The following is a 27,691-nucleotide window of genomic DNA, read 5'->3' as shown; positions in this document are numbered from 1 at the left end:
GAAGACAATTACATTCTTAATGATATGGAGATACTGTTCCTATTTGAAGGGCATTTGATTTCCATTAATGGAGCTGAGAAGCCAGCTGTAAAGCAAATGGTCATTCCCTTGTAGGTAATTGGTTTTTTCTCTCTGGCACTCTTAAGGTAACCTTTTTGCCTTTGACGTTCTGAGTTTCATATAGTTTATCAAGATGGATTCATTTTCCTTTATTCAGCTCAGGTTTATTGGGTTTCCTGAATCTAAGAGATGGAGTATTCTACAAATCCTGAGAAATTTTAAATTTTTATCTCTTGGATAAAGAGTTTCAAAGAGTTCTATTTGATTCTATTTTTAAATAGGTTTTTAAAACTAGTATCTTTTAAGATTTCAATTCCTTTAGGTTTTCATTCATTTCTAATATCTTATTTTAAAGCCTCTTCCAGATTGTTCTATCTGTATTATTTCCAGGGTTCTAATCCTCCTGGTTATTATGTTTGCTGATCCTGACTCTTGGAGGAATATTTTAGAATGAGTACTATAATTTGGGTTTGGGTTCATCTTCACCAGGCTTTATATGTGGGAATTCTTTGTAGCTTCTGCTACTGGGTTATTCTCCAAAAGCATCCATTCCATCCTAAGGTCATTTTGCTACCGTGATTTTCAAGTGTCCCAGTGATGTCAGTGACATGGGACAAATTGTAACTTCATTTCTCATCTTAGAGTTTCCTGGACCACATAGTGCATATAAAATAGGGTACACCAGGGAGGGAGGGGAGTTTAGGAAAGAATGGATGAATGTATATGTATGGCTGAGTCTCTTTGATGTTTACCTGAAACTATCACAACATTGTCAATTGGCTACGTGCATGCGTGCAAAGTCACTTCAGTCGTATCTGACTCTTTGCAACCCCATGGACTGTAGCCCGCCAGGCTCCTCTGTCCATGGGATTCTCCAGGCAAGAATACTGGAGTGGGTTGCCATGCACTCCTACAGGGGATCTTCCTGACATGGGGATCAAACCCTCATCTCTTACATCTCCTGCATTGGCAGGTGGGTTCTTGACCACCACTAGCACCACCTACGAAGCCCCCAATTAGCTATACTCCAATACAAAGTAAAAAGGAAAACGTTTTTTAAATAATAAAATAGGCTGCAAATCTACCTAAGGAATGGGCTGGATAATTGAATTTATAAGGAGAGATAATTTTTTCCCTACCCACCCAGAACCTCCCTGCAGTGGCAGGTAGACTTCTAGAATTCCTCCTTTCACTTAAGGTAAGATCTTGATGACACAGTTTTATGTCATGATATTAGTTCCAGTTGCCTATCTTTTCCAGGCTAGTTTTGTACTTGTCCCCCATGTGAGTCTTAAAACCCAGGCCCCTAGGTTCCTGGGCCCGTAATGACTCCCTGCACTAACATCTCTTTTTCCCCATCAGTCATTTTGCTAGTTCACTTTCTCACCACTCTAGTTTCAAGCTCTGTTTTGTCTAGAATTTAAATGAATGCTTCCTTTTCCCCTTATGGGCTTAGCTAAGCATTCAAAGCAGTTTGGGTTATATTTTATCTATGCACTCAGTCACTCAGTCATGTCTGACTCTTGTGACCCCATGGACTGTAGCCTGCCAGGCTCTTCTGTCCATGGGGATTATCCCAGCAAGAATACTAGAGTGGATTGCCATTTCCTTCTCCACGGGATCTTCCCAGCCCAGGGATCAAACCCGCATCTCCTGCATCTTCTGCACTGGCAGGCAGATTCTCTACCACTGTGTTACTTGTACATTCCTAAATGTGTGGTTAGTTTTTGTGCAAGAATTGACTAGTCTAAGAGGTCCTGACTTGTACACGTTAATTTTGTGCCTGTCCACCAGGTGGTGCAGTGGTAAAGAATCCAGCTGCCAATGCAGGAGAGGAAGACAGAAGTTTGATTCTTGGGTTGGAAAGATCCCCTAGGAAATGGCAATCCACTCCAGTATTCTTTCCAGGAAAATTCCATGGACAGAGAAGCCTGGAAAGCTACAGTCCATGAAGTTGCAAAGAGGTGGACACAATTGAGTGACTGAGCAGGCACACACACACACATCTTGCTGAACTAACAGATGAGTTCAGTAAAGTTTACCAGTAGATACTCTTGGATTTTCTATGTAGGCAACCATGTCATTTATTAACACACAATTTATTTCAAACATTTATACCTCTTATTTCCTTTTCTTGAAAAATTGGCCAAGACCCTTAGTGCAATATTGAATAATTAACAAAGGCATGTTATTTGTTGCTGTTGTTTTTTAGTTGCTAAGTCATGTCCAACTCTTTGCGGCTCCATGGACTACAGCACACCAGGTTCCTCGGTTCTCCACTGACTCCCAGAGTTTGCTCAAATTCATGTCCATTGAGTCGGTGATGCTATCTAACCATCTCAAACTCTTTCACCCTCTTCTCTTTTTGCCTTCAATCCTTCCCAACATTAGGGTCTTCTCCAAAGAGTTAGCTCTTCACATCAGGTGACCAGCTTCAGCAACAGTCCTTCAAATGAATATTCAGGTTCATTTATTTCAGGATTGACTGGTTTGATCTCATAGTCCAAGGGACTCTTAAGAGTCTTCTCCAGCACCACACTGCTTATAATGCTTCTGTTGATTCACCATTAATTGTATTTTCTGTAGGTTTTTGGAAGATGTTCTCTACTAAAGAAAAAAAACTTTTTCTGAGCCTATAAAATTTAACACTCTGAGCTTCCCTGCTGGCACAAACAGTGAAGAATCTGCCTGCAATGCAGAAGGCCTGGGTTCAATCCCTAGGTCAGGAAGATCCTCTGTAGAAAGAAATGGCTATCCACTCCAGTATTCTTGCCTGGAGAATCCCATGGACAGAGGAGCCTGGCAGGCTAAAGTCCATGGGGTTGCAAAGTGTTGGACACAACTAAACAACTAACACTTTCACTTTTCAAATAACTCAAGTAATGTTAAATGATTTTCCTAATTCCCTGATAGCTCAGTTGGTAGAGAATCCACCTGCAATGCAGAAGACCCCAGTTGGATTCCTGAGTGGGGAAGATCCGCTGGAGAAGGCATAGACTACCCACTCCAGGATTCTTGGGCTTCCCTTGTGACTCAGCTGGTAAAGAATCTGCCTGCAATAAGGAAGACCTGGGTTCGATCCCTGGGTTGGGAAGACCCCCTGGAGAAGGGAAAGGCTACCCATTCCAGTATTCTGACCTGGAGAATTCTATGAACTGTATAGTCCATGGGGTCGCAAAGAGTTGAACACGACTGAGTGACTTTCAGTTCCACTTCCACTTTCAATGTTGTTATAGGCCAGAATTTTTACTTTAGGTGTAAAATATATATCATACTAATAGAAGCAATGGCATTATGGAGACTTCTGTGGAGATGTCAGGTTCTGCATACATTCTAAGGGTCTCAGATTACTACTGAATCTACTCCCCACAATCATGCAAGCACTGTCAGAAATGCCCTCTTTTACCTCCTTACCTCCTTTTCACCCTTGCCACTATCTGCCAGCCATGTCCAATCCTGACCCACTCAGTCTCATATTACTGGGTAGCCATTACAAGTATAAGAGCTTTATGAGAAAGTTACTTATTCCCCAGGTGAACAGAGTTGCAGCTGCAATTTACAACACCACACCCCAATGTGATGAGAAAATGCCCTAGATGTGCATTGGTAGGCTTTCAAATGCAAAAGCTTTTCTGCAAAAATAATGAAGATGAGTTTACCCCCAGTTGGTCAGTGTGCCTTTTTGGTGACTTTTGGGCACCTGTACATCTAAATGTATTAGGTACCAGTACCTAGAAGCAGAGATTAATACAAGGATGCAGGCACACAGGTTAACTGGGAAAGGAAAAGAGCATGAAGGACATGGATAAGGCAGGGGAAGAAGCCCAGCAAGGACATGGTCCCAGCTGGAGCCTGATTCCACCTGATCCTCCCCCTCCTCCAGGGTATTGCACTGGAGCTGGGAGTGTATCACGCTGTGGATCCAGGGAGTTGCCTTTTGTTCTCCCTTGTCAGTGAGTCATGGCTGCGGGACGCCTGAGCCAGAGCTGCCAAAGGGGCTCTACTTCTGCAGTTCCTCAGGCACTCTGTCTATCAGATCGAATCCCTTGAATCTACTTGTCACTTCCAATGTACAATCTTAAGGGATTTGATTTAAGTCATACCTGAATGGTCTTCAGTATTCTTGCCTTGAGAACCTCAGAACAGCATGAAAAGGCAAAAAGATAGGACACTGAAAGATGAACTCCCCAGGTCGGTAGGTGCCCAATATGCTACTGGAGATCAGTGGAGAAATAACTCCAGAAAGAATGAAGAGATGGAGCCAAGGCAAAAACAACACCCAGTTGTGGATGTCACTGGTGATGGAAGTAAAGTCTGATGCTGTAAAGAGCAATATTGCATAGGAACCTGGAGTGTTAGGTCCATGAATCAAGGCAAATTGGAAGTGGTCAAACAGGAGATGGCAAGAGTGAATGTCCACATTTTAGGAATCAGTGAACTAAAATGGACTGGAATGGATGAATTAAACTTAGATGACCATTATGTTCACAACTGTGGGCGAGACCCTTAGAAGAAATAGAGTAGCCATCATAGTCAACAAAAGAGTCTGAAATGTAGCACTTGGATGCAATCTGAAAAATGACAGAATGATCTCTGTTCGTTTCCAAGTCAAATGATTCAATATCATCATAATCCTAGTCTATGCCCCTACCAGTAAAGCTGAAGAAGCAGAAGTTGAATGATTCTATGAAGACCTACAAGATCTTCTCGAACTAACACATAAAAAAGATGCTCTTTTCATAATAGGTGATATAGGTGACTGGAATGCAAAAGAAGGAAGTCAAGAGATACTGGAGTAACAGGCAATTTTTGCCTTGGAGTACAGAATGAAGCAGGTCAAAGGCAATTGAGTTTTGCCAAGAGAATGCACTGGTCATAGCAAACACCCTCTTCCAACAACACAAGAGAAGACTCTACACATGGGCATCACCAGATGGTCAATACCAAAATCAGATTGATTATATTCTTTGCACTCAAAAATGGAGACGCTCTATACAGTTAGCAGAAACAAGACTGGGAGCTGACTATGGCTCAGATCATGAACTACTTATTGCAAAATTCAAACTTAAATTTAAGAAAGTACGGAAAACCACTAGACCATTCAGGTATGACCTAAATTAAATCCCTTATGATTATACAGTGGAAGTGACAAATAAATTCAAGGGATTAGATCTGATAGAGTGCTTGATGAACTATGGATGGAGGTTCTTGACATTGTACAAGAGCCAGGGATCAAGACCATCCCCAAGAAAAAGAAATGCAAAAAAGCAAAATGACTGTCTCAGGAGACCTTACAAATAGCTGTGAAAAGAAGAGAAGTGAAAGGCCAGGGAGAAAATGAAAAATAGAACCATTTGAATGCAGAGTTCCAAAGAATAGCTAGGAGAGATAAGAAAGCCTTCCTCGGTGAACATTGCAAAGAAATAGAGGAAAAAAAACAGAATGGGAAAGACTAGAGATCTCTTCAAGAAAATCAGAGATACTAAGAGAACACTTCATGCAAAGATGGGCACAATAAAGGACAGAAATTGTATGGACCTAACAGAAGCAGAAGATATTAAGAAGAGGTGGCAAGAATACACAGAAGAACTATACAAAAATGATCTTAATGACCCAGATAATCATGATGGTGTGATCACTCACCTAGAGCCAGAAATCGTGGAATTCAAAGTCAAGTGGGCCATAGGAAGCATCAGTATGAACAAAGCTAGTGGAGGTGATGGAATTCCAGTTAAGCTATTTCAAATCCTAAAAGATGATGCTATGAAAGCACTGCATTTAATATGCCAGCAAATTTGGAAAACTCAGCAGTGGCCACAAGACTGGAAAAATTCTGTTTTCATTTCAATCCCAAAGAAAGGCAATGCCAAAAAAATGTCAAACTATGGCACAGTTGCACTCATCTCACACACTAGCAAAGTAATGCTCAAAATTTTCCAAGCCAGGCTTCAACAGTATGTGAACCAAAACTTCCATAAGTTCAAACTGGATTTAGAAAAGGCAGAGGAACCAGAGACCAACTTGCCAACATCTGTTGGATCATCGAAAAAGTAAGAGAGTTCCAGAAAAACATCTATTTCTGCTTTATCGACTACTGCAAAGCCTTTGACTGTGTGGATCACAACAAACTGTGGAAAATTCTTAAAGAGATGAGAATACCAGACAGCCTTACCTGCTTCCTGAGAAATCTGTATGCAGGTCGAGAAGCAACAGTTAGAACTGGACATGGAACAACAGACTGGCTCCAAATAGGGAAAGGAATACATTAAGGCGGTATGTTGTCACCCTGCTTATTTAACTTACATGCAATGTCAGTTCAGTTCAGTTGCTCAGTTGTGTCTGACTCTTTGCGACCCCATGGACTGCTGCACACCAGGCATCCCTGTCCATCACGAACTCCCGGAGTCCACCCAAACCCATGTCCATTGTGTCACTAATGCCATCCAACCATCTCATTTTCTGCCATCTCCTTCTCCTCCTGCCTTCAATCTTTCCCAGCATCAGGGTTTTTTCCAATGAGTTAGCTCTCCACATCACGTGGCCAAAGTATTGGAGTTTCAGCTTCAACATCAGTCCCTCCAATGAACACCCAGGGCTGATCTCCTTCAGAATGGACTGGTTGGATCTCCTTGCAGTCCAAGGGACTCTCAAGAGTCTTCTCCAACACCACAGTTCAAAAGCATCAATTCTTCGGAGCTCAGCTTTCTTTACAGTCCAACTCTCCCATCTATACATGACTAATGGAAAAACCATAGGCTTGACTAGATGGACCTTTGTTGGCAAAGTAATGTCTCTACTTTTTAATATGTTATCTAGGTTAGTTTCCTTCCAAGGAGTAAGCGTCTCTTAATTTCATGGCTGCAATCACCATCTGCAGTGATTTTGGAGCCCAGAAAAATAAAGTCAGCCGCTTTTTCCACTGTTTCCCCATCTATTTCCCATGAAGTGATGGGACCAGATGCCATGATCTTAGTTTTCTGAATGTTGAGTATTAAGCCAACTTTTTCACACTCTTCTTTCACTTTCATCAAGACGATCTTTAGTTCTTCTTCACTTTCTGCCATAAGGGTGGTGTCATCTGCATATCTGAGGTTATTGATATTTCTTCCAGCAATCTTGATTCCAGCTGTGCTTCATCCAGCCCAGCGTTTCTCATGATGTACTCTGCATAGACGTTAAATAAGCAGGGTGACAATATGCAGCCTAAACGTACCCCCTTTCCTATTTGGAACCAGTCTGTTATTCCACGTCCAGTTCTAACTCTTGCTTCCTGACCTGCATATAGGTTTCTCAAGAGGCAGGTCAGGTAGCCCGGTATTGCCATCTCTTTCAGAATTTTCCACAGTTTATTGTGATCCATGCAGTCAAAGGCTTTGGCATAATCAATATAGCAGAAATAGATGTTTTTCTGGAAATCTCTTGCTTTTTCATTGGCAATTTGATCTCTGGTTCCTCTGCCTTTTCTAAAACCAGTTTGAACATCTTGAAGTTCACAGTTCACATATTGTTGAAGCCTGGCTTGGAGAATTTTAAGCATTACTTTACTAGCATGTGAGATGAGTGCAATTGTGTGGTAGTTTGAGCATTCTTTAGCATTACTTTTCTTTGGGATTGGAATGAAACTGACTTTTTTCAGTCCTGTGGCCACTGCTGAGTTTTCCAAACGTGCTGGTATATTGAGTGCCACACTTTCACAGTATCATCTTTTAGGATTTAAAATAGCTCAATTGGAATTCCATCACCTCCACTAGCTTTGTTCATAGTGATGCTTCCTAACGCCCACCTGACTTCACATTCCAGGATGTCTGGCTCTAGGTGAGTGTGAGTGATCACACCTTCGTGATTATCTGGGTCGTGAAGATCTTTTTGTATAGTTCTTCTGTGTATTCTTGCCACCTCTTCTTAATATCTTCTGCTTCTGTTAGGTCCATACCATTTCTGGTATGGACATTTCTTTGCATAACAATTCTTTGCATGAAATGTTCCCTTGGTATCTCTAATTTTCTTAAAGAGATCTCTGGTCTTTCCCATTCTATTGTTTTCCTCTATTTCTTTGCATTGATTGCTGAGGAAGGCTTTCTTATCTCTCCTTGCTATTCTTTGGAACTCTGCATTCAGATTGGTATATCTTTCCTTTTCTCCTTTGCTTTTCACTTCTCTTCTTTTCACAGCTATTTGTAAAGCCTCCTTTGACAGCCTTTTTGCTTTCTTCCAGTCTGGCATTTTGCATGAGGTACACTGCATATGTACCTCATGCAAAATGCCAGACTGGATGAAACACAAGCTGGCATCAAGATTGCTGGGAGAAATATCAATAACCTCAATATGCAAATGACACCTCCCTTAGGGCAGAAAGCAAAGAACTAAAGAGCCTCTCGATGAAAGTGAAAGAGGAGAGTGAAAAAGTTGGCTTAAAACTCAACATTCATGGCATCCAGTCTGATCACATCATGGCAAATAGATGGGGAAACAATGGCAACAGTGAGAGACTTTATTTTCTTGGGCTCTAAAATCACTGTAGATGGTGACCACAGCCATGAAATTGAAAGATGCTTGCTCCTTGGAAGAAAAGTTATGATCAACCTAGACAGCATATTAAAAAGCAGAGATATCACTTTGCCAAAAAAGGTCCATCTAGTCAAAGCTATGGTTTTTCCAATAGTCAAGTATGGATGTGAGAGTTGGACTATAAAGAAAGCTGAGCACTGAAGAATTGATGCTTTTGAACTGTGGTATTGGAGAAGACTTTTGAGAGTCCCTTGCACTCCAAGGAGATCCAACCAGTCCATCCTAAAGGAGATCAGTCCTGAATGTTCATTGAAAGGACTGATGCTGAAGCTGAAACTCCAATACTTTGGCCACCTGACTCATTGGAAAAGACCCTGATGCTGGGAAAGATTGAAGGCAGGAGGAGAAGGGGATGACAGAGGATGAGATTGTTGGATGGCATCACCGGCTCAATGGACATGAGTTTGAGTAAACTCCAGGAGTTGGTGATGGACAGGGAAGCCTGGTGTGCTACAGTCCATGGAGTCCTGAAGAGTCGAACACGACTGAGCAACAGAACTGAACTCTGTTGGGGAAGGTGGGGGAAATGGTTCTCTAGGTGAAGCAAGAACTGAGAGCCATTGGTCATCAATCCTCACAGCAGTGGGGAATGGGTGTGGCAGACTTCCTAGGTGGCCGTAGTGGTGAAGAATCTGCCTGCAATGCATGAGACATAAGAGGCACAGTTCAGTCCCTAGATCAGGAAAATTCCCTAGAGGAGGGCATGGCAACCCACTCCAGTATTCTTGCCTGGAGAATCCCATGGACAGAGAAGCCTGGTGGGCTGTAGTCCATAGGATCACAAAGAGTAGGACATGACTGAAGAGACTTACCATGCGTGCACACATGCCCAGCACAGGGGTCTAGATGGGACTTTTAACAGTCCACTACACCTAGCCTAACCTGCTTCTAGCTGAGGGCACTGCTGAGTGACTGAGATGTAGCCATCAGCTTCACAGGACAAAATACAGCTATGCCAATTGTCAACGTTGCTCCAGGAATTTAGGACCCAGGCACTCAGCCCATTGGAAAAAGCTGTGAAGTGCAAAAGAGAGAAGACATTTCAAGAAGACACTTGAAGAAAACCGAGGAATATACTGGAGGTAATTGCTTCTCACTCAACTGCTCTTGAAATATATACATATTCATGAGCGGGCAGTGGGAGAGGGTGTCTGAAAGTTAACTCGCTGTCAAAACATGACATTTTTTTCTTCCACTTAACACTGTGGCCTGGTTTCACGTCCCTAACATCTCCATGCAATCCAAGTGCTCCGGGATGAGAACTAGTCTATTAACTTTCCATCATGGGCTGGGCTTGGTGCCAGCTTCCAATCTGACAGTGAAATCTGTTGGAGCAGATCTATGACCCACTTTGATGTGGTTACACATGGAGGGCTCAACCTCCTTGAACATTCAAATCTTTCTTTGCTCCCAAGAGGGAAAAAGTTAGTGCAGAATCCGAGTTGGTTTTAATGACACTTCTCTGAAAAATCCTCAACCTTGTAAGATCCCTTTCTCCTGAGGAAAAACAAGTGATAACAAAAAGAGAGGTCAATTTTAAGATTTACTACATTTTTCCCTTTGTTCTTTTCTCAAGGGAGGCAAACATTCATTGTTTTTAATTCTTAAGTTAGCACAGAGTACAACCTACATATTTAACTAGTCCGATTTGAATCTTTGAGCATTTCTTGTGATTGCCCCTATTTAGGACAAAGAAGCAAATCCAAGACAGTGAACAAACAAAGAAGGGGAAAAGGAGGAATAAAAGGGTTTTATCTGCCAGGGTCATGCAAGGAAGTCAGAGGGAAAAGTTAGCTTTAAGGAAACAAATGCCATTTCCAAGGTCAGAGGGAAAGATAAAAATTGAAGTCAGTTTAGGTTACTCTTGTGCTCCATAAAAACAGTCTTGAAAAAAAATAAAAGGCTTCATTTTGTCTAATTCAAGTACCATTGGAGATTCAAGTTTATATTCTGGAATAATCAAGGAACTTTATAAAATATTATAGCAATTAATGGTGTGGGGGGGGGGGCGTTGTTTCATTTTTGCTTTGCAGAAAAGCTGAAATTGATTTTCCATGCTGTATTTCACTGAGGCTGTCTTGAGGAGAATCTGGTCAGTGTGATAAATAAGTAATCAAGCTGGCAGCTTGTCCTGTATCCACCGTCTGTACACGGATTTGGCCAAACCCTTTCAGTTTCTCAACAATTCATCTTGCTGTCACATAGTTTCTCTTTTGTCCGGGCAGTTTCTGCTTCCTGAGTAACATACATATGCAGGTGAGCTTCTCTGAATGCACTTCAGGTCTATTTTGGTGCTGCCTCTTCACCGATTGGGAGGAATGTCAGCAAGAGATAAATCAAAGAGCTGTCACCTTCTTCTGCAGCACATTGCAGGGGACATTAACTCACCTCCAAACAAGACAGACGTGGCCTTTCTCCCTCTGGGTAAAATCTCCCACTGTCACAGGCTGGGCTGGAGGGTGGTACAGGAGCTTCAGTGGGCTGTGTAACCTTGACTCTGGCAGGTGGGGTTAGTGGAAGGAGATAGGCAGAGGACATCTCCTCTCTGCCTGGAATCCTCTCCTACCCTTCTCCCACCCTCTTCCCTTTTTACTAGACCTGCTCGTTCTTATCCTCCAGGTCTCAGCTTCCATATCACCTCCTCCGAGAATCCCTCCCCGATCACCTCTGATGTTCCCCATCATTCACTCTGTTGGTTTCCTCCACAGAACAAACATCACAATTTGAAATGATGTGCATTGTTATTTCTTCTGGGGTGGCCAGCTCCAGGGGCATTATAAGACCTCACGCATCTTATTTATCAGTGTTGACCCAGCAGTGATTCTGTGTCTGGCCCACGTAGATGCTCAATACATACTGTTGATATGCTTGTGTTGAGACTTGAAGGGAAATAACTTGAGAGCATGCCTCTTCTCCCTGCCTGCATATCAGAATTGAGTGAGAAGATGCAGGAGCTAGGCAGGTGCAGGTCCAAATGCTGATTTTGTTCTGGAAACACTAGGCGGAGACTGTGGCTCGGATCTATGGCCAGATGGGCACTCCAGGCCCCCCTCCTTCTCTTGAACTAGCCCATCCAGTCTGAGTTGCAGGCTTTGAGGATGAGGGTGGAGGTGACAGAGGGGAAAAGAAGGAAAGAGGGAGAGAGGGAGGAAGTGTGGGTCAAGGGTGTGGAGAGACAGCATCTTCTAGGATACTGAGGATATGGGAAATGGTGGTCTCCACACCTCTGGCTCTCTCCTATCAACCTTGATCACAGGGCAAACACATGATTGTGATTCAGGAACTTTCAATTCAGAAATTCCTTTTTTTGTTATTTTCCATTATGTTTTATTATAGGATATTGAATATAATTCCATGTGCTATATAGTAGGATTTTGTTGTTTATCCATCCTATAATAGTTTGCATCTAATAAGCCCAAACTCCCAGCCTGTGTATGAGGGCATCACCACCTTTGTTCAGCAAATATCTGCTGAGAGTCAGGTACCAGCTAAGCTCTGTGAGATTCCAAAGATGCTTTAGGCCTGAGCCAGGCCTGAGGATCACCTTTCATTCACTTCATTCATTCCGCAAACTGAGCATTTCCTCTTTGCCCAAGACTGTACCCGGAACTGGAGTTGCCAAGACAAATGCTGTTCCTGTACTCATGAGCATATTTTCTAGCAAGTGAGATAAGGTGGTGGTGGTGGTTTTGTCGGACTCTTGTGACATCATGGACTGTAGCCCACCAGGCTCCTCTGTCCATGGGATTTACCAAGCAATAATATTGGAGTGGGTTGCCATTTCCTTCTCCAGACAATCTTCCGGGCCCAGGGATCGAACCCAGGTCTCCTCTGATTGTAGTCAGTCTCCTGTGTTGCAGGCAGACTCTTTACTGACTGGGCCACCAGGGAAGCCCTAAGTGAGAGACTATCAAACAAATCAAAATTAAAGTGGTTGCAAGAAGCAAGAAAGAATCCAAGCAGGGAGGAGATGAAGAACTCGTAAGGAAGAGGGCATGATGGGAGGGGAGAGGAGACTCTACTTGGGTCCACCTCTCTAAGTGCTCCTCAAGCTGACTGATGAGAAACCAGCCCTCTCAACACCTGGGGACAGCAGTCCAGGCTGGGGGAAGAGCTTGTATAGAAACCCTGGGGCAGGAAAGAGCCGGCATATTCCAGGACCTGGTTGAAAGTGGTGGGGGCAGCTCCTGGCAAGAGGGAGGTGAGCTGGAGAGACAGCAGACACACCAGCCTTCAGAGGCCATGGGACAGGGCTCAGATTTGCTGTAAGACTAATGGGAATGCTTTGAAAGGCTTTGAGGTTTCTAAGCAGAAAGCAACGTGATCCAATTATTAAAATGGCTCTGGCGCCTGGGTGGAAGAATGGATTCAGGGGGAGCACAGTTAGTCTGTTCTGGAAGGCCAAGAGATGATGTTGGCACAGGTTAGGATGGGGGATGTTCTGGCTGTGGTTGTGTAGCACACTGAAACTCAGTTGTAAAATCAACCACCATTTTCTTGGTGCTCATGGTTCAGGAATTCAGGTGAGTGGTCAGGAAACACTGTCTCTGCTTCCCCAGGTCTCATCTGGGGCGTTTTGACCAGCTTAGCTGTGTGTGGCCTGATATCTCCATGGTGCTGGAATGTCTAGGTGGCTCCTTGTTTTCCCTGTCTGGATCCTTGGTTCTCCTGACCTCTTCTCTCTTTCCATGTGACATTCCCCTCATGACTGGGTTTCCCACCACTTGGTGGTCTCAGGGGCGGTGAAATTCTATATGATGCTAGCTTCAAAGTGGCAAGGAGCAGAGCCTGCGAGACCAGTTAAGTTTCTCTCTGGGAACTAGCCCAGTAGGACCTCCCTACAGTCTATTCCTCACAGTTCTCCTAAGATCCCTCACATTCAGAACAGGCCCCACTCATTGATGGAGGCATGACAAAGTCACATTGCAGAAGGCCATATAGGGTGAGAGATGTCACTGCAGCCATTATCAGAAACTCCATTCAGCTACACAGAAAATGGACAAAAGAGATGTAGATACATCCCAAGTACTTTTATTTTAGGAGATAAATTCATCAGGTTTCCCTGGTGGCTCAGATGGTAAAGAATCTGCCAGCAATACAGGAGACCCGGGTTTGATCCCTAGGTCAGGAAGATCTCCTGAAGAAGGGAATGGCAGTCCACTCCAGTATTCTTGCCTGGAGAATTCCATGGACAGAATAGCCGGGTGGGCTACAGTCTATGAGGTCACAAAGAGTTGGACACAACTGAGTGACTAGCACTTTCACTAAACTCAACATATTACTGTAGTGAAGGAAAGAAGAGCTAGAGATTTGAACTCCACTGGTTGGAAAACAATGAACCTAGATAGAGACAATGCTCTCTATCAATATATTTTTTCAAGTTCAGAGAAGGGAGAAGTAATTTGCATCTGGGGGTAGGACAATCACATTTGGTTGCACAGGCCGTGCACTGCACAACTATGGGGGATGACATTCAGAGTCACAGGAAACACATCCTGTGGAGAAGGATCCAGAAAGCTTCATGGAGGAGACAGCATTTGAGAGATAGGATTCTGACAGGTGGAAGAGATTGGTAAATGGCTTTCCGAGTACAAGGAAGGATGTAAGGGAACACTTTGGAAGTGGGAGTGCTTGGGTGGATAAGTGTGAGCACTCCAGTTTGTCTGAAGTGTGGTAAAGGGAAGGACAATAATATGGGATAAGGCTCAAAAAAGGGCTTGGAGAAGATCTCAGGAGGCCTTGAATGCCAAGCTCCAACTGTACTTTGTTCTCTAAGCCAGGGATCAACAAACTGAGATTACATTTCTAAAGAGTTGTAAAGCAAAGAAGCAAAAAGAAGAAAGTTGGGACTTCCTTGGTGGTCCAGTGGTTAAGAATCCACCTGCCAATGCAGGGGACCTGGGTTCAATTGATCACTGGTCTGGGAAGAGTTCACATGCAGCAGAGCAACTAAGCCCAGGGGCCACTACAACCGAAGCCTGCTTGCCGAGAGCCCATGCTCTGCAACAAGAGAATCCATTGCAATGAGAAGCCAGCACACCGCAACAAAGAGCAGCCCCAACTCGCTGCCACTAGAGAAAGCCTATGTGCAGCAGCGAAGACCCAGCACAGCCAAAAACAAAAATAAATCAATAAAATTAAAAAGTTTTTAAAAAGAAGAAACTTGTAAAACAGAGGCAGCATGTACGTGTCTCAAAAAGCCTAAAGTGTTGGCTGCCTGCCTCTTTATAGAAAGAGTCTTGGGAGGTTCTTGTGTGTTTCTCTCTGCTTGACAAAGGGTGACTTGGGGACAGGAGGTTGGGAGATGGAACACAGGAGGGAGAGGAGCCAGGAGAGCAGGTAAGAGGTATCCCTGGTCAGCCAGGTGTAGAGAGGGGGAGCTTGTGCTAGGGAGGCAGTCAGTTCATGAGTGAGCCCCACCAGGACTGTTTGTGGCTGAGACTGCTGATTTCTTCAATATCAGGGAGCAGAGGATGATGAACAAATCTGCCAGGAGACAAGGGATGTGTTGGGTGCCCATTCCAGAACACCCCACAAAGTTGGACTTCATGGTTGGTCCACTTGCCTCAGGTTCTATTTGAAGACTTTTTCTATTTTTTTGCTAAAACTAGATACAGTTGAAAATTATTGGTAGAGATGAGTGGTCCTCCCTTTTATCCTCAAAAGCCCAAGGACTTGTTTTAACCAAGAACTCACTGTTACAGATGAATTATGTCTTCCTGTCCATCCCACCCAGAGTTTTAGCTTCTGAATGGTTGTAGTTGTTGATGGTAGGGCAGCGTGATATAACAGGAAAGACATAGCCATGGATATGTGTGTCTCCCTAGGTACATGGCTTCCCATCTGAGGATCCATGTCCCCATGGGGGAAACACAGTAATATCTATGTCACAGATAATATGACCCATCTGTCACAGAGCTTTGAAAAATGTATGGAAAGTACCTGGGGGCTTCCCTAGTTGTCCAGTGGCTAAGACTGTGCTCCCAATACAAGAGGCCTGGGTTTGATCCCTGAGTCAGAGAACTAGATCCCACATGCCTCAGCTAAGAGCCCACAAGCAGCAACTAAAATCCAGTGCAGTCAAATAAGTACAAATTAAAAGTAAAGTACCTTGCACGTGGTAGAAACTCAAAAGGTAATTATTATCATTATTATTTTCATTCTCTTGACCCAGGGCCAAGATATGGCTTTGCAGCCATTTTACTTGAAGCATCCCAGGGTCAGAAGGGATCTAAGTGATGTGAACTCCTAGTCCTTGACCTCCCCTTCTTCTCTCCTTGATAAGAATGGTTTCTAACAACTGGAACGGGGCCCAGATGGAATGGATGTAACCTTGCAAAGTACCACCAGTGATGCTCCATCAGGAACACTGCCTCATCACCAGCCATCACTGGTCAAACCCTGTAGGAAATCCAATGGGCAAGGCCACATGTGGAGCAAAATACAAATGATTAGAAATACTTATTAGGTTGGTCCAAAGTAATTGTGGTCTTGCATTGCTAAACTTTGCTGTTTGATATTGGAATATATCCTAAAATAAATGTGGTTGCTATACATCATTTTAATGCACCTTTCTCTCTCTCTCTTTCCTTTTTTTTTTTTTTTTTTTTGCTATTTACTTATTCCTTACAGGTTATTTTATGTTAAGGAAATGATATTAGTCAAAAAGTAAATTCGAGTGACTTTCTTATGCAGGTTCAAAATAGGTTGTAAAGCAGCCAAGGCAACTCACAACATCAACAACAAATTTGGCCCAAGAACTTCTAATGAACATACAGGGCAAAGGTGGTTCAAGAAGTTTTGCAAGGGAGAGGAGAGCCTTGAGAGATGAGGAGCACAGTGACTGGCCATCAGAAATTGACAAAGACCAGTTGACCAACTACGGAAGAAGTTGTCAAAGAACTCAACATTGACCATTCTACAGTCATTCAGCATTTGAAACAAATTGGAAAGGTGAAAAATCTTGATAAGTGGGTGCTTCATGAGCTGATTGGAAAGAAAAATAGTCATTGTGAAGTGTTGTCTCCTCTTATTCTACATCACAACAATGATGTAGAATCATTTCTTGATCAGATTTTGCTGTTCAACGAAAACTGAATTTTATGTGAAAACCAGGGATGACCAACTCAGTGGATGGTCCAAGAGGAAGCTCCAAAACATTTCCAAAAGCCAAAATTGTATCAAAATAAAGATCATGGTCACTGTTCGGTGATGTGCTGCCCATCTGATCCATTACAGCTTTCTGAATCCCGAGGAAACCATTACCTCTGAGAAGTATGCTCAAGCACATCAATGAGATGCACCGAAAACTGCAATGCCTGTAGGCTGCACTGCTCAACAGAAAGAGCCCAGTTCTCCATTATATTGGCAGACCACACTTTGCACAACCAATGCTTTAAAAGTTGAATGAATTGAGCTACAATGTTTTGCGTCATCCACCATATTCACCTGACCTCTCACCAACCAACTACCATTTCTTTAAGCATCTCAACAACTTTTTGCAGGGAAAACGCCTCCACAACCAGCAGGAGGCAGAAAATGCTTTCCAAGGGGTCATCGAATCCCAAGGCATGGATTTTATTCTACAGAAATAAACAAACTTTTTTTCTTTGGCAAAAATGTGTTGATAACAATGGCTCCTATTTTGATTAATACAGATGTGAGATGAAGTCGCTCAGTCGTGTCCGACTCTTTGCGACCCCATGAACTGTAGCCTACCAGGCTCCTCCGTCCATGGGATTCTCCAGACAAGAATACTGGAGTGGGTTGCCATTTCTTGTTTGAGCCTAATTATAATGATTTAAAATTCACAGTCTGAAACCACAAACAGTTTTTCTAGAATCGTTCAAAGCCATCATTTTCTACCTGATGCTGGCTCTGAGCATCACAGTTATGCTCATTTTGCTTCTATCTCAATGTTTCCTCCCAGTATTATTCTCTCCATGAAACAACAGAAGCTCTTTCTGCCTTCACTGTCTGCTCTTTTTATGTTTTTACAAAGGTGAATGTCTTCCTCTTCTTTCTACAGAGCCCAACTTGTGAAGGTACGTGTTGACCAGCATCTGGGGCTGAGGGCAGTTGGGGGTAGGGGTGGGGCTTCCAACTGCTAGATTTGTGTGAAGATGCAGTATGACAGTCTTCAGTGAGGCAGATGGAGGGCAAGGAGACAGAAGCAATCAATCCTTAGTTCAGTTCAGTTCAGTTGCTTAGTCATGTCCAACTCTTTGCAAAGCCATGGACTGCAGCATGCCAGGCTTCCCTGTCCATCACCAGTTTCCGGAGCCTACTCAAACTCATGCCCATCAAGTCAATGATTCCATCCAACCATCTCACCCTCTGTCATCCATTTCTACTCCCACCTTCAATCTTACCCAGCATTAGGGTCTTTTTCAATGAGTCAGTTCTTCATATCAGGTGGCCAAAGTATTGGAGTTTCAGCTTCGGCATCAGCCCTTGCAATGAGCGTTCAGGATTGATTTCTTTTAGGATTGACTGATTGAATCTCCTTGCAGTCCAAGGGACTCCCAAGAGTCTTGTCCAACACCACAGCTCAAAAGCATCAATTCTTCAGCGCTCAGCTTTCTTTATAGTCCAACTCTCACATCCATACATTACTACTGGAAAACCATAGCTTTGACTAGATGGATCTTTGTTGGCAAAGTAATGTCTCTACTTTTTAATGTGATGTCTAGGTTGGTCACAGCTTTTCTTCCAAGGAGCAAGGGTCTTTTAATTTTATAGCTGCAGTCACCATCTGCAGTGATTTTGGAGCCCAAGAAAAAGTATCTCACTGTTGCCATTGTTTCCTCATCTATTTGCTATGAAGTGATGGGACTGGATGCCATGATCTTAGTTTTCTGAATATTGAGTATTAAGCCAACTTTTTCACACTCTTCTTTCACTTTCATCAAGACGCTCTTTAGTTCTTCACTTTCTGCCATAAGGGTGATGTCATCTGCATATCTGAGGTTATTGATATTTCTCCCAGCAATCTTGACTCTAGCTTATGTTTCACCCAGTCAGGCATTTCACATGATGTACTCTGCATAGAAGTTAAATAAGCAGGGTGACAATATACAACCTTGATGTACTCCTTTCCCTATTTGAAGCCAGTCTGTTTTTCTATGACCTGTACTAACTGTTACTTCTTGACCTGGATACAGATTTCTCAGGAGGCAAGTAAGGTGGTCTGCTATCCCCATCTCTTTAAGAACTTTCCATAGTTTGTTGTGATCCATACAGTCAAAGACTTTGGCATAGTCAATAAAGCAGAAATATATGTTTTTCTGGAACTCTCTTGCTTTTTCGATGATCCAATGGGTATTGGCAATTTGATCTCTGGTTCCTCCACCTTTTCTAAATCCAGCTTGAACATCTGGAAGTTCATGGTTCACATACTGTGGAGGCCTGGCTTGGAAAATTTTGAGCGTTACTTTGCTAGTGTGTGAGACGAGTGCAATTGTGCAGTAGTTTGAGCATTCTTTGGCATTGCCTTCTTTAGGGATTGAAATGAAAACTGACCTTTTCCAGTCTTGTGGCCACTGCTGAGTTTTCCAAATATGCTGGCATATTAAATGCAGCACTTTCATAGCATCATCTTTTAGGATTTGAAATAGCTTACCTGGAATTCCATCACTTCCACTAGCTTTGTTCATCGTGATGCTTCCTAAGGCCCACTTGACTTCACATTCCAGGATGTCTGGCTCTAGGTGAGTGATCACACCATTGTGATTATCTGGGTCCTAAAGATCTTTTTTGTACAGTTGTTTGTGTATTCTTGCCACCTCTTCTTAATATCTTCTGCTTCTGTTAGGTCCATACCATTTCTGTCCTTTATTGTGCCCATCTTTGTATGAAATGTTCTCTTGGTATCTCTAATTTTCTTGAAGAGCTCTCTAGTCTTTCCCATTCTATTGTTTTCCTCTATTTCTTTGCACTGATCCCTGAGGAAGGCTTTCTTATCTCTCCTTGCTATTCTTTGAAACTCTGCATTCAAATGAATAATATCTTTCCCTTTTTCCACTGCCTTTTACCTCTCTTCTCTTCTTTTCTCAGCTATTTGTAAGGTTTCATCAGACAACCATTTTGCCTTTTTGCGTTTCTTTTTCTTGGGGATGGCCTTGATCATTGCCTCCTGTACAATGTCAGGCACCTCTGTCCATAGTTCTTCAGGCACTCTGTCTATCAGATCTAATGCCTTGAATCTATTTCTCACTTCCACTGTATAATCATAAGGGATTCGATTTAGACCATACCTGAATAAGTTAGTGGTTTTCCCTACTTTCTTCAATTTAAGTCTGAATTTGGCAATAAGGAGTTCATGATCTGAGCCACAGTCAGCTCCCGGTCTTGTTTTTGCTGGCTCTATAGAGCTTCTCCATCGTCGGCCACAAAGAATGTAATCAATCTGATTTCGGTGTTGACCATCTGGTGATGTTCATATGTAGAATCTTCTCTTGTGTTGTTGGAAGAGGGTGTTTGCTATCACCAGTGCATCCTCTTGGTAAAATTATTAGCCTTTGACCTGCTTCATTTTGTACTCCAAGGCCAAATTTGCCTGTTACTCCAAGTAATTTGACTTCCTACTTTTGCATTCTAGTCCCCTATAATGAAAAAGACATCTTTGGGGGTATTAGTTCTAGAAGGTCTTATAGGTCTTCATAGAACTGTTCAACTTCATCTTCTTTGGCATTACTGGTCAGGGCATATACTTGGATCACTGTGGTATTGAATGATTTGCCTTGGAAATGAACAGATCATTCTGTCATTTTTGAGACTGCATCCAAGTACTGCATTTTGGACTTTTTTGTTGACTGTTATGGCTACTCCATTTCTTCTAAGGCATTCTTGCCCACAGTAGTAGATATAATGGTCATCTGAGTTAAATTCACCCATTCTAGTTATATATCAGTTATATAGAACTGTCCAATGGCAGAGCCAGCCCCATGCCAACTGCCCACCCCACAGGTCAGCCCTGGAGGCCCCAGGTAGCAGGTCTGCTCACTTTTTCTGAGGCAGTCTTGGCAGACTCTGTGGCCAGAGAGGGTAGAAGGGGGTCTCTGGGCTCCTCTGCTCAGTGGAGCTGGGTGTGTGACCTCTCTGAGCATAATTGTCTACTCTGCCACATCCATCCTGACTTTTTCCTTTACTCCAATCCTCTCAATTTGCCTAGACAGGGCAAGAAGGAGACATAGGGTTGAATAGAGGTGAATTCAAGCCCACTGCTGGCTGTGCAGCTTGGAGGAGCCCTTTAACCTCCCTGAGCTGATCTTCACATGTCAAAAGAGCTTAATCATCCCTCCTTCATTGGAATGTTGTGAGGATTGAATGAGGTATGTGTAGTTATTTTTTGAAATTAATGTTCCATATAGTCACCTAAACCATTAACTGTCCAATATTGAACCACTGGTCATTCCAGGGAAAAGGCAGGGTTAGGATTCTTGAGCCTCAGGTCACATTTTTGTTAATCAATCCATATATAACCTTGTTTTATGTATGCTTCTGCCTAAAGACACTTTATTGGTTATGTATTTTTGATTCATTAACATTGGGCTCGTGGCCTCCAAAACTATTTCTCATGCTTGAGCAAAGCTAGTCAGGCACTTATATTTTCCCTGTCAGGCACTTCACAGTCTTTTTGTGCTTATGAGCACCAGACAGACTTTCAGAACCACACTATTTGAACAACAAAATCATCATTTTTAAATGGCCACTTTAAACAACAAAATTACAAACACAATGTGCAAAATGCAAAAAAAAAAAAAAAAAAAAGTGGCACTAAGAGGCCATGCAAACTTTGTGTGCCTCATGGAAGCGCAGGGTGTCACCTTGTTTGACCACAGCTGGGAGCACAAACATCTGACAGCTCGAAGTTTGCTCCACTCTCTGCAAGGCATGTCTGTGAATGACAGCAAACACATGGGTGTTAGGGTTACAAATACATTTCAGCATGTAGGTGAACTAGAAAATGCAGAAGCTTTCCGAACACTTGCATTCCCTGGTCAGTCCCAGTCCCAAGTCACACCTGAGACTGAGGCTGGTGGAGAGGTGGGGGGGATTATCCAGGTATATAGATATGTAAACCTATATAGATGTTATATATATATATATACAATTTATATAGACTTCCAGGTACCTCTCAATATCCATTTTCCTTTTTTCTTTACTAAAATAAAGCATTTTACCTGGAATGACCAAATGATTTTGTTTTCCTTCAAAGTAGCCATTAAGAAATAATCAAAAGTGTTGTGTGGAACTTCTGGAAAACCTCCTTAAGAGGAAGTGGAGAGACCATCTCCTCTGTTCCTCCCTTCTTGTTGGCTAGGATGCTGAAGTGATGGCTGGACCTCAAGCAGACATCTTGAACCCTGAGGTGTAAGCCAAGTGCTGTGAATCACAGAACCATAATAAGAAGGAGCCTGCGTTCCTGGAATTGTGGAGTAGCCAGAAAGTTCTCAACAGACCACCTGATCTGAGAGAGAAATAAGCTGATCTCTTGTTCAAGCCATTGTTGTTCAAGACATCTCTTGTTCAAGCTGTTGTTGTTTGTTGGTCTATAATATACAGCCAAACCCAATCGTAAGTGATACAAAAGGGTTCTAATTCTGCTTTGTCATTAACCAGTTCTATATCTTTACTGCGGTCATTTTACCTCCTCTTTGTTCCTCAATATTCACATCAGCAAGTTGGCAGGAGAATATATTTGTAGAAATTAAGCTATATTCACATTCTAAAATTCTCTGATTCTTAGTCTGAAATATAAGCCTTCCATAGAATGCATTCATAGGGTCATTTTCCTAAAGTAGGCAGAAGGTGAGATGTGGTTGTCTTGGAGATGCCTCTTCGATGCTACCCTGTCAAAGTGCCACAGAGAAGGCACTCAATGCATTTGTCCTGAGCAAATGACCAAATGAACCCATACCAAGAGGGAGTGCCAGCTTGCAGTCAGAAAGTCCAGTCCATCAGAATGATGGCAGGCTTGTCCTGGCTAAAGGAAACCAGTCTCAGAAACCAGAGATAGAAAAAGGCAAGTGTTGAAGCAAAGGTTTCTTAAGCAAGAAAACCAGAGATGGCTCCACCTGGACCACAGATAGAGATGTCCAGGTAGTCTGGGGTAGCTGGAAAAATGGATCTTAAAAGAATAACCCAGCCAATTCCCCTACTTCCACAACAGATAAGATTTCCAGTCAGTGGAGGTCCTCAAAAAATAGAATTTCAGATCAAGATAAGGGCTTCTTTGCCCAGACCTAGGTCTGGGAGCTGACATCACCAGTGGATGCCCTCTCTGCTTTGGAAATTCCAGCTACATCTTTTTATAAACAATTTTCATCCAACACTTGGTGAACTCTTTTCAGAGAAGTAAGCTGTCTACTGCTACTATTTCCATATAGATCTGTGAAAACTTCAGAAATCCGAAAACAAGATTTGAGATCTGCCAAGGAGATACAAAAGTGTTCTCTGTTTTGGTTTGTTTCTCTCTTTTTCTTTTCTTTTTTTTTCCAGCCATATTTCATTTCTTTTCCAGGGCAAAGGCTATATCCTGCTGCTTCTCTGCCCCCAGTCCTAACCACCCACTGCACTCTCTATATTCTTCATCCAGGATTCCAGCAGAAAGGAGGACAGTGTGTGTGTGTGTGTGTGTGTGTGTTGTCTGTGTGTGTGCCTGTGTCTGTGTGTGTGCTCAGTTGCTCAGTCATACCTGACTCTTTGTTGCCCCATGGACTATAGCCCACCAGCCTCCTCTGTCTGTGGAATTTTCCAGGCAAGAACACTATAGTGGATTGCCATTTTCCTACTCCAAGAGATCTTCCTGACCCAGGATCGAAACTGTCTCTTGCATCTCCTACATTGGCAGGCATATCTTTACCATCTTTACCACCCCACTGGGGTGGGGGAGGGGCTGGTGACAAATTGACCCTTGGATTTCTATTGATCCTCTATATTGTGTGGCACTGATGCTAAATTCTCTTTTCAGAGTCCATGTTCTCAGGGTGATCAAAATGCCAGCCAGTCCTCCAGCAGGGCCTGCCTTCTCGGAATCACTCAACATCACAGAGGCTACCCAGAATCTTGGAGTTTCAAAAGTTCTTTCACCCAACAATTTAAGAACTAAGAGAGACATATTTCTCAGACTCAGAGGCAGTAGCCACACAGGAAGAAACGCCAGGCAACTAGAACATAGGGGAGAAATTACTGGAAAAAGATGTGCCGTGTCCTGAAACCCAGAAGGAAAGAATGGAGGTAGCCATATAGCAGCTCCCAGGGGACCTGGTGCTTGTTTGCATGCTGAAGATGCTGAGGTTCTGAGGCACTGAGCAACCTACTTAAGATCAAAGGACATTCAGGACAACTCAGCAATAAATGAAAAGAATGATCTGCTGATACCTGCAACAACATGGATGAATCTCAAAATAGTTGTGTGGAGTGAAAGAAGCCAGACCAAAGAGAACTCCTACTCTATAGTTTCATTGATAAAACCTTTAGAAAATGAAGTGACAAGCAGATCAATGATTGCCTAGGGAGAGGGAAGGGAGGGGAGAGGGATGCAAAGGGGATGAGGAAACCTTTAGGTCAAAGGTCATGTTGATGATCATGATTTCATGGGGATACATTGATAGATAGATGATAGACAGATACATAAATACATAGATAATGATAGACACATAGATGACTGGGGGGTAGACAGGTAGAAAGATGAATAGATTAAAAACTTATGAAATAACATCCTTTAAATGTATACAATTTATTGTGTGTCAATTATATCTCACTTCATTTCAGTTGCTCAGTCATGTCCAACTGTTTGCAATCGCATGGACTGCAGCACGCCAAGCTTCCCTGTCCATCACCAACTTCTGGAGCTTGCTCAAACTCATGTCCATCAAGTCGGTGATGCCATCCAACCATCTCATCCTCTGTCATCCCCTTCTCCTCCTGCCTTCAATCCTTCCCAGCTGCAGGGTCTTTTTGAAGGAGTCAGTTCTTCACATCAAGTGGCCAAAGTATTGGAGTTTCAGCTTCAGCATCAGTCCTTCCAATGAATATTCAGGATCGATTTCCTTTAGGATGGACTGGTTGAATCTCCTTGCAGTCCAAGGGACTGTCAAGAGTCTTCACCAACACCACAGTTCAAAAGCATCAATACTTAAAGCATCAATTCTTCAGTGCTCAGCTTTCTTTTTAGTCCAACTCTCACATCTATACATGACTACTGGAAAAACCATAGCCTTGACTAGATGGGCATTTGTTGGCAGAGTAATATCTCTGCTTTTTAATGTACTGGCTAGTTTGGTCATACCTTTTATTCCAAGGAGCAAAGTGAAATTGAAATTGAAGTCGCTCAGTCATGTCCAACTCTTTGTGACCCCATGGACTGTAGCCCACCAGGCTCCTCCATCCATGGGATTCTCCAGTCAAGAACCCTGGAGTGAGTTGCCATTTCCTTCTCCAGGGAATCTTCCTGCCCCAGAGATCAAACCCAGGTCTCCTGTGTTGTAGGCAGATGCTTTACCATCTGAGCCACCAGGGAAGTCCTCTAAGGAGCATTTCATGATTGCAGCCACCATTTGCAGTGATTTTGGAGCCCAAGAAAATAAAGTCTCTCACTGTTGCCATTGTTTCCCCATCTATTTGCCATGAAGTGATGGGACCAGATGCTAAGATCTTAGTGTTTTGAAAGCTGAGTTTTAAGCCAGCTTTTTCACTCTCCTCTTTCACTTTTATCAAGAGGCTCTTCAGTTCTCTTCACTTTCTGCCATAAAGGTGGCATAGTCAACAAAAGCATCCAAAATGCAGTACTTGGGTGCAATCTCAAAAATGACAGAATGATCTCTGTTGGCTTCCAAGGCAAACCATTCAATATCACAGTAATCCAAGTATATGCCCCAATCAGTAATGCTGAAGAAGCTGAAGTTGAACAGTTCTATGAAGACCTAAAAGACCTTTTAGAACTAATACCAAAAAAAGATGTCCTTTTCATTATAGGGGACTGGAATGCAAAAGTAGGAAGTCAAGAGATACCTGGAGTAACAGGCAAATTTGGCCTTGGAGTACAAAATGAAGCAGGGCAAAGGCTAACAGACTTTTGCCAAGAGGATGCACTGGTCATAGCAAACACCCCCTTCCCACAACACAAGAGAAAACTCTATGTATGAACATCACCAGATGGTCAAAACTGAAATCAGATTGATTACATCCTTTGCAGCTGAAGCTGGAGAAGCTCTATACAGTCAGCAAAAACAAGACCAGGAGCTGACTGTGGCTCAGATCATGAACTCCTTATTCCCAAATTCAGACTTAAATTGAAGAAAGTAGGGAAAATCATTAGACCATTCAGGTATGACCTAAATCAAATCCAGTGGAAGTGACAAATAGATTCAAGGGATTAGACCTGATAGAGTGCCTGAAGAACTATGGACGGGGCTTCCTGACATTGTGTAGGAGGCAGTAATCAAGACCATCCCCAAGAGAAAGAAATGCAAAAAGGCAAAATGGTTGTCTGAGGATACCTTACAAATAACTGAGAAAAGAAGAGAAGCAAAAGGCGAAAGAGGAAAGGAAAGACATATCTCTATTCAGTTCAGTTCATTTCAGTTGCTCAGTCGTGTCCGACTCTTTGCGACCCCATGAATCGCAGCACACCAGGCCTCCCTGTCCATCACCAATTCCCGGAGTTCACTCAGACTCACATCCATCAAGTCAGTGATGCCATCCAACCATCTCATCCTCTGTCTTCCCCTTCTGTTCCTGCCCCCAATCCCTCCCAGCATCAGGGTATTTTCCAGTGAGTCAACTCTTCACATGAGGTGGCCAAAGTATTGGAGTTTCAGCCTCAGCATCAGTCCTTCCAATGAACACCCAGGACTGGTCTCCTTTAGAATGGACTGGTTATAGAGTTGTTTTGTTTTGTTTTGTTTTTTAATCTTCCATCATCTACTCCTTCTGCTCCTCCAACACCAATGCACATTCAAATAAGATAGAGTCTCTCTTTTTATTTATTTATTTTTGGCTGCGCTGGGTCTTCATTGCCATGTGCAGACTTCTCTAGTCGTGGAGAGTGGAGGTTACTCTCAAGTTGAGGTGCATGAGCTTCTCACTGCAATGATTTCTCTTGTTGGCTTTAGGGCACGTGAGCTCAGTAGTTGTGGTTTGTTGGCTTAGTTGCCCCAAAGCATGTGGGACATTCCTGGACCAGGGATCAGACACATGTCCCCTGCACTGCTAAGCAGGTTCTTAACCACTGGGCCCCTAAGGAAAGCCCAAGATACAATCTCCTATTGGTTTCTGACCAGGATGACTTTCTCTTCCCAAGTCACTATATTTTTAAGGTGCTCTGAAGAAAAGCAAATTTTCACAAATGTAGCAGCTTAAAACAGTACCTAGTTACTATCTCCCAGTCTCTGTGGGTGGGGAGTCTAGGCATGGGTTAGCTGGGTCCCCCACTCAAGGTCCCATGAGGCTATAGTCGAGGTGTCCACTGCGGTTGGGATCTCATCTGAGTTTCGTAGTCCTATTCCAAGCTCATGTGGCAAGATTCATTTCTTTGCAGCCATAGTGCTCATGACAACTTGCTCCTTCCAGGCCAGCAGGAGAGAACCTCTCTCCTCAACATCCTCCTGGCCCACCCAGGATAATCTCCCTTTTGATGAACACATAGTCAACAGCTGCAAAATCCCTTTACCCTTTGGCCTTATAATGTAACCTAATCTCACAAATGCAATCTCATCATTTTCTCAGTCCCACCCACACACTCAAGAGGCAGGGGTGATATAGGGTTTGCACACACCAAGGGGTGGGAATCCTGAAGACTAGAGTCTAGGTGGGAATCTAAACTATCAGGATTCTGCCTACTGCTATCCTATGTACACAAGTAAACAAGTAAATAAGATGCACTTCAGAGACAAGGGCAAAGCAACCTGGAGTCATAATGGGGTGGCACCTTCAACCTCTTGCTTGTTTTTACTACCTTCTTGGCTAAGAGTTCTACAGAGATTATTGTATTAAAGGACCTCCCATCATTTGTGGACCCTAGGCCACTCAGCTGGCTTGTAGTGGACCCTGGGGATCC

Source organism: Ovis aries, chromosome 12 (genome assembly GCF_016772045.2).
Source record: "Ovis aries strain OAR_USU_Benz2616 breed Rambouillet chromosome 12, ARS-UI_Ramb_v3.0, whole genome shotgun sequence".
In the NCBI taxonomy this organism is placed as follows: domain Eukaryota; kingdom Metazoa; phylum Chordata; class Mammalia; order Artiodactyla; family Bovidae; genus Ovis; species Ovis aries.
This window is presented reverse-complemented; position numbering follows the sequence as displayed.